Source organism: Polypterus senegalus, chromosome 6, assembly GCF_016835505.1.
Source record: "Polypterus senegalus isolate Bchr_013 chromosome 6, ASM1683550v1, whole genome shotgun sequence".
Classification (NCBI taxonomy): domain Eukaryota; kingdom Metazoa; phylum Chordata; class Cladistia; order Polypteriformes; family Polypteridae; genus Polypterus; species Polypterus senegalus.
This window is the reverse complement of record NC_053159.1, coordinates 1,981,224-1,994,967: the sequence shown is the minus strand read 5'-3', so window position 1 is coordinate 1,994,967 and position 13,744 is coordinate 1,981,224. Positions and strand designations below refer to the sequence as shown.

The following is a 13,744-nucleotide window of genomic DNA, read 5'->3' as shown; positions in this document are numbered from 1 at the left end:
CAAATATCGAAATATCACATTGGCACAACAAGTATTCAGAACCTTTGCTATGATGCTAGAAATCTGGCTCAAGTGCAGCCCATTCTGTTGATCATCGTGGAGATGTTTCTACACCTCGTTTCAAGTCACTTTACTGGACCGATTGGGACACACAGCTGTCTGTAGAGCAGGGGGGCGCCAAGTCCGTTCCTGGAGGACCTCCGTGGCTGCAGGTTTTCATTCTAACCCCTTTTTTTTTTTTTTTTTTTTTTGTTAATGAGTGCCCTGTTTGTGCTGCTAATTAACTTCTTGTGAATTCATTTTAATTGATTTGCTTTTTTAAGATTTGTTCCCCTGAATTGCTTCATTTCTTTCCTTAAAATGGCACCCAAACAGAAATGAAATGTGAAGTGAGGGAGCCAACAGAAGACCAACTAAGTCAGGGCCTCAAACTCTAACCAATTTCACTCCAACCAGCTGCTTAATGCGGTGCCAATTCTAGTCGTTAATTAAACCCGTTCTTTAATTCTGTGGATTGTTGCTGCTCTCATTGTGTATTAGCAGACATTCCCGAAATTGTTGATTTTCTCTTTTCTAAGAGCACTGGGGACCTGAGCAGATCGACGTTCCTGAGACCTTCACCAATCTTGATTTTTCAGATATTTTATGATGGTCACCATTTGCTGCTCATGTTTTGGCTCATTTTGTATCTCATTTTTGTTTGGCTGCTAATTAAGGAAAAAGAAACAAATAAGGGGTCTGAGTGTTCATTAAAATTAGTTCAAAAGAAATTAATTAGCAGTAAAACCAGGTCAACTCATTAAGAAAAGGGTTAGAATGAAAACCTGCAGCCACGGTGGTCCTCCAGTTAGTGGAATTGGTGACCCCTGCTGTAGAAGGTCTCATGGGTGAAAAAAACCGAGCCATGAGGTCAAAGGACTTGCCTCCAGAGCTTAGAGAGAGGATTATGTTGAGGCTCAGATCTGCGGAAAGCTACAAAAAAAATTCCCAAGAGCACAGTGACCTCCATAATTCTTCAACGAAAGATGTCTGGAACAACAAGTGAACAATAAGGGGAGAAGACCCTTAGTAAGAGATGTGACCAAGAACACAATGGTCACTCTGGGTGAGCTTCAGAGAAACCTCCAGAAGAAAAGCCATCACTGCAACACTCCATCAATCTGGGCTTTATGACAGGGTGACCAGATGGAAGTCTCTCTCAGTAAAAGACACATGGAAGCCCACTTGGATTTTGCAAAAAGTCACCTAAAGGACTCTCAGACTGTGAGGAGACAAGACTCTCTGGTCTGATGAAACCAAGACTAGCATCCTGAATGGAGAAAACCATACGCCGCTCATCACCTGCTCAATGGCATTCCAACGGCAAAGCACGGTGGCGAGAGCATCAGGGACTGGGAGAGGTGACGGAGTTGAGGGGAAGCTGAACGGAGCAAACAGAGATCTCCTGAATGAAAACCTGCTCAGAGCACTCTGGACCCCAGACTGGGCCAAAGGATCTCAAAGCAAAGACAACACAGGAGTGGCTTAGGGACAACTACGAGAATGACCTCGAGTGGCCCAGCCAGAGCCCGGGACTTGAAGAGCTTGAGAGGAGTTTCAGATAAGAACGGCAGAAGATCCCCAAATTCTTGTATGTGAAGCCTGTCATGTCAGACCCAAGAAGACTCCAAACGTGAATGGCTGCCAAAGGGGGTTCAGGCCCTTTACTCAACAATTACTTAAAACACTTGTGTCAATGTGATAGTTTCATTTGTGACTTTTAATAAATGTGCACAAATTTCTAAACTCCTGATTCCACTTTGTCATTCAGTGGTATTGAGTGTTGAATATAAAACACAGGGCGAGTCAAAATGATGTTAATATTTGAATGGCGGAAATAATTTACTCACAAAACATACTTCACATGTGCAAGATGGTTTACAGGAACGTCTCCACCTGTTTGCCATCAAGTTCAACATATGGACCATAGGTGGCACATAAATTGTCCACAAAAATTGTATTTGAGTACTAGGGGGCTCTGCCCCCTGCTCGCTTCGCTCGCCCACCCCTGGGTTTGGTTACCCGGTGTGGCAGCCGACCCGGACACAGACAGGCGGACACGTTCATGTCACCCACAACACGTTTAATCACCATTATTTACAAAGTGCACAAACCCCAAAGTCCCCAGAGTCCTGGCCACAACACAACAATGCCTTCTCTCTCTTCAGGCCACCTCCTGGTCTCCTCCCAGACCTCGTCCATCTTCCAGTCGACTCCAGCCATCATATGAAGGGAGGTGGCCGCTTTTATAATCACCCAGACGTGCTCCAGGCGTGTCCCGGCAATCTTCCACCGACACGCCCCAGTGTGGCAGAAGTGCCGGCTGCACTCCGGGTGTCCCTGCTCCTCTGCCCCCCATCACTTCTGGGTGTGGCGGAAGTGCTGAGGTCCAGGGCTCCAAAGGCATAGGGGTGCCCCCTGGCGGTGACCACGGGCCCCTACAGGGTTGAGCTTCAAAGCTCTGTACCCGTGGCCCCCAAAGATACCAGGGCAGTGGCCCCCACAGGGTCTGGGGAAGGTGCAAGCCCTCCTCCGGTCCTTCTGGGCATCTCAGCCAGGTCGCCCCCCCCAGACACCTCCGACACCAGATATGTAATTTAAAGAGATTGTTATTTTCATGGGAGTTGTTACCTACTCTTTCGATTCTATGTTGCATCGCCTCTCTGTGATCATAAATATACACCTGACTGAATTGTGGTTTCTTTGAAATTAAACTTGTCGTTGCTTTAATTGTTGCAGGACCTCAGATTCTCATGGCGTATGGTCCATTATTGTGTAAATGTACGTTTTGAGGACTGAATGATGAGAGCGCGAAAAGATTATTGTAGACTCGGATATTTTACCTGTTGTATTTGTGGATTTCACTTTCACCAAACAACAAATCTTTTAATCCTAGTGGATACGCCTCTTCATTGGGAAAAAAAACACTGCTTTTCCTTGATGGCAACACGAATTAGACGATTTACAAGTCTGTGACTTAAACTTTAAAGCCGAACAATATCTACATACTTCTGTCATGTCACCCCTGTCCGTATATTCGATCTCTTTTTGCCGTTCCGTTATTTCACCGAGTAATAATTTCCATTTGTTTGTGCTAATGCGATCTTTACTTTCTTTTTTTCGTTACTTTCGAATTTTACTACTTTCATAATCTGTAACTTCCTCTGCATGTGTATTGCGCCAACGTTTTTTTGGAGCCTTTCGAATTTTACTACTTTGATAATCTCTAACCTGCTCTGTGTATCACGCCAACATTTTTAAACGTCTTTATGAAGTCTTTCATTTCTGACCCCAATTGGACCTACAAGGTTTTCAATCCCACTTGGTCCAGGATGATGATTACTTTCCTTATTTTCAGAATTTGCACATAGCTGCCCTTTCTCCTTCGCTCAGCCATTGACGTGCCATATAGAACGTATAACATTTTTAAGAGCTGGGAGCACATGAAGTGTGTCTGCCAAAAGCATTCCAACAACTGAGAGGTTAGATGTCCGTGATCTTCTTTTAAATTGTTTGTAAGTTGTGCATGACGTGAAATAGTGACCGTCTCATGGGTCTGGCTTCAAAAGGTTGTAAAGTCTAGTCTTGCGGGACATCAAAGTGTCATTCCGAGAAGATTACGTCACGACCCAGGATTTTTTTTACTATAATAGAGATATACATAGCAGTACCATTAGCGTTAACAGAATTTGGACTCACTCTGTAACATCAGCACAATGCTGCCACATAACAAAATGTCTAAATGGTGAAGGAGTCTGAAGACTTCCTGAATCCACTGTGTACCTCATCTATTGCTTAAGCTTCCATTAAGAAGGTGCAGCATTGCGACCCAGCAGTTAGTGCCGGCACCTCACAGACACAGCATTCTCTCAGGTCTACTCCCACATCCTCAAAGTGAGCAGGGCAGGTGACATGACCACTCTGAGTGCGGCCAGTGCAAGTGTCTGAGGGGGGTTTACCTGGGTGGACCTTGCGATGCGCTGGTGCCCTCTTACCCACAGTTTGTAACAGTTGTTGTGTGTTACTGTCTGGTTGTATCTTTTCATCATTGATGTGAACAGTAAAATGGAAGCCAACAGCCTTCCCGGGGAGGAGCACCTGACTCGGAGGGCCAATGAAAGCTAAAGGGGAGGGGCTGACCACATCTAATAGGGGGAAAGTGCAGTAGCGGGAAAAACAGAAGAAAGTGACAAACACCGAGTAGCATTAAACATAAGACACTGCTTACAAAGTAAAAAAGAGGCTGCATTTTTAACAAAGGGCTAGAAGAAAAAATAGTTTAAACAAACTAGTATTTGTGAAATTTACATTTAGCTGGAGTCGATACACTTTATCCGACTCCAACGCCAGAAAACCAGATAACTGCATTCAACTCCGACTCGAACTGTACAACTAGTAGGACAACAGTGTCGGTCACTCGCGCTCCTGGTCATTTGTTATTATTTCGTCTTTCTTTTTGCTGCCACCCTAATGATCAGTAGCCCATATTACAATTGTGACAGCTCAGGACGGGAAAATTGTCTTGAAGAGCAGTACACGTTGATTCCTTCCCTGCATCCATTGCTTCTTGGAACAGCTCTGCTTCCCTCCCAGGTCCCTGCATCGGATTAAGTGGGTCTAAGGATATTCTATACCAATGGAAGCCTGCCAGCCACGGGCACAGAAATGCAAATCTGTAAACCTGAGCTGAAACACGTGATGGACCTTACTGCTTGATAAAAGATAAACAGAGACACAATAAAGTGGTCATCTGTAAAGTCACTTGTTTTGATTAATATTTCAAATTAGTTATGTTCATTTCTGTCATGGCGAAAATTACATGAACATGTAATCCTAAAGTTTGTCATAATATACTTTTTGCTAACACACTTGACTCTCGCCTTCAGTTTATTAGCTCTCTGTCACCAGTGCTGCAGACTTCTCCCTTGAATTTGTCCACATTGTGTCGGTGACCAAAATACAACACCCGAGGCAGTGACAAAAGGCAGCACGAGCACACAATTCATACATGTGGTATGAGGAAGGTGGCAGCGGAAATCAATTGTGTCACATTCCCCCAAGGGACAAACAAAGGGCTATCTTGTCCGTCTATCTATCGAGTGTCCTACATGCACGTCTGAGGGGCACCCCACTGGGGCTAGAGGGGGCGCTGCCACTAACAGACTTGTCTCTTTTTTCAACTTCAGCCCAGAGGAGTCGCCCATTGAGGCCAACTGACCTCACCCCTTCTGGCAGGGCTGATATAAAAGGGGGGTGGCAGCTGAAAGTTGGGGTCTCATGTGGACCCGAACCTCAGGGAAGGAAGGAGCTCCCCAGACCTCTGAAAGAATCCGTATTACTTTTAGCCACTGAGGTGGTTTACGTTTATTTCATTGTCATTGACTGCTTGTTTACTTTGTTTTACATGTAGAAGAGAGGAGGCGACCAGGGTGGCACTCCTACACTTTGTGACATCAATCAGTGCTCCCTGCACCCTTCCACACCAGCTAGCCGTCTCTCAGTTCAGATATTAATATTTTTTTTTTTTTTGCATTTAGTTTATATTTAAATTGCAAACAACCTTCTGCATAAAATGAATGCCTTGAGCATGGGAAAGGTGCTATATAACTAAAATGTATTCTTATTATTAGTAATGACATAAATATGCACAGAAGAATCAAACCATGTAAGCATCCTTATATATTTGCTCCTTTAATCAATCAGCTTTGGTTTTAAATTGAATTGAAAGTACCACACAGATTGCCTCTTTTTATTCAACTAATTGTTCATTTTTTAAATGGACGCCCCACCAATCACGGTGATGGATTTTGCTTTCAGGCTCCCTTGATTGAATGTCTTCAGTTTCTCAGATAAACAACTCAGCTGACAAAGGAGCAGCGGGCTGCGGTGCCAGCAGTGCAGGTTTTTCCTCTTTAGCCTTCATGCCGTTGGCGTGCTTGTCCAAGTGGTGCCCTTCAAAATGGGCTTTACCACCTTACTCTGGGCAAACACAACCAACACATGTCCCATGGCGTTTGCACTGGCACTCATGGCGAACACAGAGCTGACATTTCACTCAGCAAACCGCCGCTCTTGCGTCTGTGGCGTGTACTTAATGCGTTATGAAAGTACTGGTGAAGAATGTGGATGTTAGACCCTCAGCTGGGTGGCACCGTGGTAGCACATGGTTCACGTCCCGGGTCCTGCCTGTGTCTGCGTGGGTTTCCTCCCCCTGATGTGTGTGTTTGCCCTGCGATGGTCTGGCACCCTGTCTAGGATTTGTTCCTGCCTTGCGCCCTATGCTGGCTGGTATGGGCTCCGGGCGCCCACGGACCCTTGTCTGGATTAAGCAGCAATGACATTTTTTTTTTTTTAACTTCATTACTTGTCCAGGCTGACATGATGCCCATGTACAACACTCCCCCTCACATCTTGTTTGTCTTATTGTTGTTATTTCTGCTTTATTCCTCACACCAATTGTTTCGATCACTTCATTAATGAGTCATTCCTCACAGGGTATCGTTAACAGCCTCTCTCTGTCGTTTTCTGTTTAATGTTACATGTTTTGTTTTTTTTTCCCTTCTTCTCTTAGGTAAAGTAAGGGTACCCCGCGCTGCCCAGGGTGGATACACCAGCTACATTTCAGAAGGAGTCATAGCCTGCTCTCATCCCCTGTACAAATGGTGGAATCCACGCACAAATTCGGGCAAGTCAGGTTCAACGATGAAGATCTGCACACCGACAGACATACAAACGGGGCTTCGGCTTTATATTTTAGACTAGCTGTACCCTGTGGCTGTGCCCACATAGTAATGAAACATGACAAACTTTACAAATCAATAGACGTTGGCACTGTATCTGATCGCGTTCGGCTCTGACGGGACAGCAACCCCGTGTGGCCGTGACATCTCTGGAAATCTGCAGCTCCCCTCTAAAACACACGGGGCTCTGATCTCTCTCTCTCAAAAATGTCAAACGTTACTCCTTAACAATCTGGAGATAATAATGTCTAACAGGTACCAACCACTAGCTAAGCGGAGGTGAGGTGCACTCCAACACATGGCGCAAGTGAATGAGGAAGGCCCCCCGCTCTCAGCCCACAGCCCTCTCATTGCATAAATACATCGGTACCGCAAGCGAACTACGGTACTTAGCACGATGAGAGAATTCGCAAACTCAACTGGAAAGTTCAAGCAAAGTATAGAAAAGAACAAAGCGATCTAAATCCGTTCTTGTGAAAAGCGGATAGACATACAGACAGAACGCGCTTGGACCACGACATTTTCAAAACCGTTTCTTAGCGATCACCGATGGGCCGAGGGTAACCTCCATTCCAAATTTCAAGTCCCAAGTCCTCACGGTTCAGGAGATTTTGTGTTGAGTGAGTCGGTGGGATTTGGCTTTTATATTTGAGATCAGCGAGGTCTTCCGGCGTATTCCACTGCTTCATGTCTACTGCTGTGGGAGACTCGGTTTCCTCTTTTTATTATTCACTCTCGCGTGTTAACGGTTTTCAAGGCATCTTTCCTGATTGCTGTGCTTCTTGTGATATTCCTACTTGTGTTTTTGGATACTTGGACTGCTTTCCCTAAAGCAGCCACCATCTGCCAGCGTGCCCCCTCACACACACACACACACACACACACCTACCTGCCTTTCAGTGAAGATGCATATTGATGGTGGCAGATCTAAGAGGAGTCGAGACAAAGAGAACACCTGGACCACAGAACAGCATCATCCATATTCAGCCATCCATGTCGTTATTGTGCCACAGACGCTGCACACCTCTCCACGTCCACCATGACGCACACCCTGCTGCCACAAGTCAAGCCCAATGAATGAGTGTCGGCTAGCGCCCATTACATGGGCACCGTTCTGTAGCATCAAAGCAAATATTGGCAAGAGTAAGCCAGTCCGTCTAAAAAAAGCAGCACCTGGCTGGCCAAACTAAAACGCCTCAGCTGGCGGACTAACAAGCCACTCATCCCGATGAACGTCAGCTGAAAAGGCTGCAATGTCTGATGGCCAGTGAAGGGTTAAGCTCTTAAGCCTGGCGGCTATCAAACTTCATTACACGCCATCAGCGCCCAGTGCTCTACCCTCTCAAGTGTCTGCGAGATTCCTTTTAAGGGCAATGGATTTTAGAGCAAGAAGTCCTACTTTGGCAAATTATTCTCAAGCAACGATAGGCTGAAATCACAAAGATGAGTCAGGCAAGTGCACCACAGTATTGTCAGTCAGTCATTATCCTAACACAGGGTCACGGGGGTCTGCTGGAGCCAATCCCAGCCAACACAGGGCACAAGGCAGGAAACAAACCCCGGGCAGGGCGCCAGCCCACCGCAAGGCACACACACACACACACCAAGCACATATTGCCAGTGCACCTAACCAGCATGTCTTGGGACTGTGGAAGGAAACCCACGCAGACACGGGGAGAACATGCAAACTCCACGCAGGGAGGACCCGGGAGGCAAACCCGGGAACCTCGGACGTCAGAGGCGAAGCCTCTTTACGTTGTGCCACGGCGTGTGGTTCATTTATTTGACAGCATGTAGATTGGGGTAATTACATTCATGGCATCCGTAGTCTGAATCACAGTCTGAGTGTATGGGTGGTTACCTACCAGGTAACGCTTGTGGTTGATCTCACAACTGAAGAGGGCACTGTGGCGGATGTTTGCCCATTTGCAACGTAAAGATAGACTAACATTTAAAAATGTATTTTTGAATGCAACGCAATCTACCTGCACTACCTTTCTGATCTACCAGACGATCGCGATCGACGCACTGGGCACACCTGGTGTATTGTATTGTATTGCCCCCCCCTTTTTTTAATGGACACCCAACCTACCTGGAAAAGGGGTCTCTCTTTGATCTGCCTTTCCCGAGGTTTCTTCCATTTTTTTTTTTTTCCCTTCAAGTGTTATTTTGGGAGTTTTTCCTTGAGAGAAGGCTGGGGGGGGGCCTGTTAAAGCCCATTGTGGCACTTCTTTATACACAAAATAAATTGTATTGTATTGTATTGTATTGTATTGTATTGTATTGTATTGTACTGCATGGCCCGCTACCTGTTCTGACTGTTCTGTGCTGCGGGGCAGGCCTTGGTCCCCGTGACCCTGCACTGGATGAGGCACAATGAGGGTAATGATTATTAGGTCGAGTACAAACGTCGTACACCTTTTCGTTAAGTATTTAATTTCTCCTTCCTTTCACAACATTGACTCTTCAATTCCACCCGGGGGAGTAAATGCTAACATTACTCAAAGTTATTGTCTGTTTTTTTTTTTTTTCATTTTTATTACTATTTAATTTAATATTGTTTCTTTGTATCAGTATACTGCTGCTGGATTATGTGAATTTCCCCTTAGATAGATAGATACTTTATTAATCCCATCTATCTATCTATCTATCTGTCTGTCTATGTAGTTCCATGTTACATGACGCCGTCGCGGTTCTTATTACTTGCTTCTCACACAATTCTCCATCTCCATATTCCATCTCAAACAGGTGCACACGCCAGCAGCTTTCGCTAACCTTTAAAACACATTTTCCCTCAAATGAGCAGGCGCTACGCGGCCCCATTTTAATCAGCTGGCTGGCTTTGACACGTGCGCTCGCTTCATTACAGCAATTCAAATTAACATTTAAACGAGTCGAAGGTATCCAGTGACATTTGGAGACCTCTGAAATCAGTGCTGAGTGGCACAGTGGGTGGCAGCGTGCCAGGTTCAAATCCACCATGTATGGAGTTAGCAGATTCTAATTGATCGGCCACCAATCTAAATTGGCTGATTTTCACCCCAAAGGACTCAACTGGCAATCAGTATACATTAGCTGATCAAGTAAGTTTCGTTTCTCCCACAGCCTTTTTTGTCTTAAAGGTAACTTGGCTGTTGTGACCCTTTATGTAAAGAATTGCACGTGTTAGGGAAGCGCGTGGGCCACTGTGTTGCTGTAAACAGAGAGCAGACAGTGAGGGCAGGAATATCGGGGTTTACATTCAGGAAAGTGGAGTAATAAACGGAGGGAACCGTTGGGCTCGTGTTGTTCGAGGAACGGCAGACGTGGAGGAGGTTCAGCTGAACTTGGGGTGAAAGGAAAGAGGGGCTGAAATTAGGAAAAGCTCCTGCAACGAGTTCAGACCTGTTCTCTTTAATTAAATCTGAAACCTCTTGTCAGGAGTGTGGCCGAGATCAAGTGTGTGTGTAGTACAGTGGCTCACATCTTGAATTACAACAACAGACAAAAGAAGAATTTCCCCTCGCTGCTTATTAAATAACAGGCTTGTTAGCTTAAAGGCCAAATGTGTATATTTTACACGTAAACTTGATAAGCGTGTTGGCCTCGTATCCGCTTGACAAACATCTAAACGGACATCCGTCCAGCGTCCTAACCCGCTTATCCAGGGCAGGGTCACAGGGAAGACTGCAGCCTATCCCAGCAAGCATCGGGCGCAAGGCAGGAGCAAGCCGAGGACGGCAAGCCGGTCCAGCGCAACTCCACACGAACACACGGACACAGACGAGTTAGCAACAGCGATTCATTCACCTGACCTGCAGGTCTTTGGACATTTCATTTCAACTCTGTCTTGTATTTATGACATGCGCTTTATATGCTCTTATGATGTGTGTATTATGGATAAATAGTGTGTACCTGTTTTATTAGTTTTAAACAAAAGTATTTTATTTTAGAATTTTTTATTGAAAAATAAACCTACAGATTTTCATTTTCTAAAAAAAAAAAAAACCAAATGAACAGATAACACCTGGGGTCTACATTATAAGAAGACTCCTTTAATACAGAATGTAAGGCTTATACCTGGCTGGTTTTGAAATAAATATATAAATAAACAAATTAATGAATTAAAATAAAGGGCAGCACGGTGGTGCAGTGGGTAGCGTTACTGCAAAATAGAGGGTGGCACGGTGGCGCAGTAGGTAGCGCTGCTGCGTCGCAGTTAGGAGACCCGTCTGGGTTCACCTCCCAGGTCCTCCCTGCGTGGAGTTTGCATGTTCTCCCCGTGTTTCCTCCCAAAGTCCAAAGACATGCAGGTCAGGTGGACTGGTGATCCTAAACTGTCCCGGGTGTATGTGTGCCCTGCGGTGGGCTGGCGCCCTGCCTGGGGTTTGTTTCCTGCCTTGCGCCCTGTGTTGGCTGGGATTGGTCCCAGCAGACCCCCCCGTGACCCTGTAGTTAGGATATAGCGGACTGGATAATGGATGGATGGAAAATATAATCTATTAAAAGGACAAAGAAATCAAATCAGAATAAATATTGAAATCAGCCCATTCCAGCAACATGAAAACTGAATCAGCTACCCGGAAAAAACAAAAAACCGCGATGAGAGCAGCCCTGTTCAGATACCATGCCCAGTTGCTGTCCATCCAGAACATCACTCTGACTTCACGGGTAACACACCGCTGACTGGGGTGCATCACTACCACTTCAGAACAGCTTCTTGTCACCCGGGTTCTCCATATGGCGTCAGCATGTTCTCCCTTTGTTCACAGGAGGACAAACTGGTGGGATGCGGAGGATGCGTCACACGAGGGCCCACAGTGAGCCTTCTTCATTATTTAAAGACTGTGGTTATTCCCCCAGTTGTGGAGGACTAAGGTACATCATTTCTTCATCTTCAAGGACAACGGCCACAAGTGGTACATTCCAAAAATAACCAACCTTGCACGCCCACTTCAGATCAGCTTGTTGCACCCCTGGCTGTCTGTATGGAGTTAGCGTGTTCTCCCTGTGTTTGTAAATCCAGCACACTCAGTTCATTAATCACACTAGGTTGCTATTTGCAGGGGCATAAATAGGAAGGTTGCGATGGCATGACGGCCCATAGTGCGCCTCGTTTATTAGCTAATGACTGTGGCTGTTGACGGGGCGCTGAAGACTAAAGGACACCTCTGTCTTCATGCGGGATGGCCTTTAAGTACATCAACCAAAACCAAACCTTACATGTCCACTTTAAAACACCTTCTGCATGGAGTCAGCATGTTCTCCCTGTGTTTTAAAATCCAGCATGCTGGCTTCCACTACCACATCCGGACGTTGTCTGTATAAAGTTCACGCGGTGTCCCTGTGGATTTTCCTTCACACATTTCCCCCAAAATAAAGAGTGTGGGGGGCTTCACAGGTCTATAATCTTATCAAACGGGTTAAGCAAAGCGAAGGATGGAGAGATATGTCACCAAGCTGCCCTAAGTTCACCTTTTAATCTGTCTGATGGGTTATTTTCTTTCAAATTAATAAACGTTAAGTACCACCTAAGAGTTGAGACGTCCGCTTTCCTGTTCTCGCGAGTTACTCGTCCCCATACACGACACTTCCAGAATGCCAGCCAAGCGTGCGACACGCCGCTGCTCCTAGCGCACAACAACAATCGGTTTACGTCGCGATTTTTGTTTTGTTTTTTTAGGCACAGTCTACGATTCCCGCAACTTTTCTTACCTTTCGCACAGGTACCGCCACTCGTCTGCCTCCTGCCTCACCCGAGTCTCACCTCGGCCTGTCCTCCCGTCCACTACCTGCAGTGACCGCTTATAGCCCGGCTGCTCCGCGCGTCTTTTGTGTTCGCGGTCAGCGAAGTGACAGCCACGTGCCTTGCCGTCCGGTGTCTCCTAGTTCGTTCGACGGACTGGCTGGCAAACAAACAAAAAGGGAGCGAGGCAGCAGCAGCTTGGTGTCGAGCGTCGTCCCTCGCCCCGTTTGGTTTGCCTCCGACACCGACCCCGTGCTCCGCCCGGCCGGATGCGGCTGTCACTCGACACTTTCATTCTTTTTTTATTTCTTCCCTGACGTTCAGCTGCGGCAGCAGCCCCGTCGCGGTCCGCGCGCGATGTAAAATTAATGAGCGCCTTTCGTGCAGCGGCGGGTCTCGAGCGAGCAGGTGAGCGCCCGGCAGTGGCGACGACGACAGCAACACGCCAAATGGAGACAAAAACACACTCGCTTTTTTTCTTTTCCTTTTTTTTTCCGCCGGTACACTTACTGGTTAGTGGAGTGGTCGCCCTCTGCTCCGCTCCGCGGGACAAGGCAGGTGGGAACTGTGTATCCAAAGCACCCCGCTTTCGCCAGACCGCTCCGCAAGTGTCCAGAGACGAAAGGAGTGCGCGAGTGGCCCGGAGGCGCCTTCTGACAGGACACACGCTAAGTGCACCTCCACCTCCACTTCGTCCTCCTCGTCGTCGTCGTCATCCTCATCATCCTGGCCGATGCCTGCCTTTGTTGTGCTGCGACCCCCCCCCCGCCACAAACTGCCTGGCAGCCAGCAAGTGCCTCAAGTCGCGCAGAGAATAAGCGAGCCGCCCCGCCTCCTCACCGCGTCTCCTAGACAACCGTGGAGGACAAACGGCACCCGCGCCGCTCATTGGCCAGAGCCAGCTCTACTAGATAGTTAGGCAGGGGGCGGGCCTACTCAGGGAAAAGCATACAGGGGCAATCCGGCCGAGATGCGGGCTGTCACCGCTGACGCTGCCTCTGTGCTGCTCCCGGACGGGCCAGCCGGCCGGTCGGATCGCTTTACAATCGAGAAGACAAAAAAAAAAAAACAAGAACGCATGCTGCTCATGGAAGAGTGCACCACCGCTTGGGGAAGACGGACCGTTATTTATTAATAAACACAAGAATACAGCGGCTCACGTGAATGAGTCATCCCTGGAAGAGCTACAGTACGTTAGCGTGCAGCTTTGAGGGATTTCAGGAGAACCGTTTACTTCAAC

At 46.9% G+C, this 13,744-nt stretch overlaps 1 protein-coding gene across 2 annotated transcripts in view; it reads right to left on the bottom strand.

Annotated features, from left to right (window-relative positions):
* The window catches only part of si:dkey-91i10.2 (uncharacterized protein LOC555224 homolog), a 72,783-nt gene extending 59,489 nt beyond the window's left edge, over nucleotides 1-13,294 (bottom strand). For both annotated transcript variants that reach the window (XM_039755238.1, XM_039755239.1), the window contains exon 1: nucleotides 13,015-13,294. The gene's annotated coding sequence lies outside the window, so the exon portion shown is untranslated. The remainder of the gene's footprint in view (nucleotides 1-13,014) is intronic.
* Nucleotides 13,295-13,744: the final 450 nt, after the last annotated feature.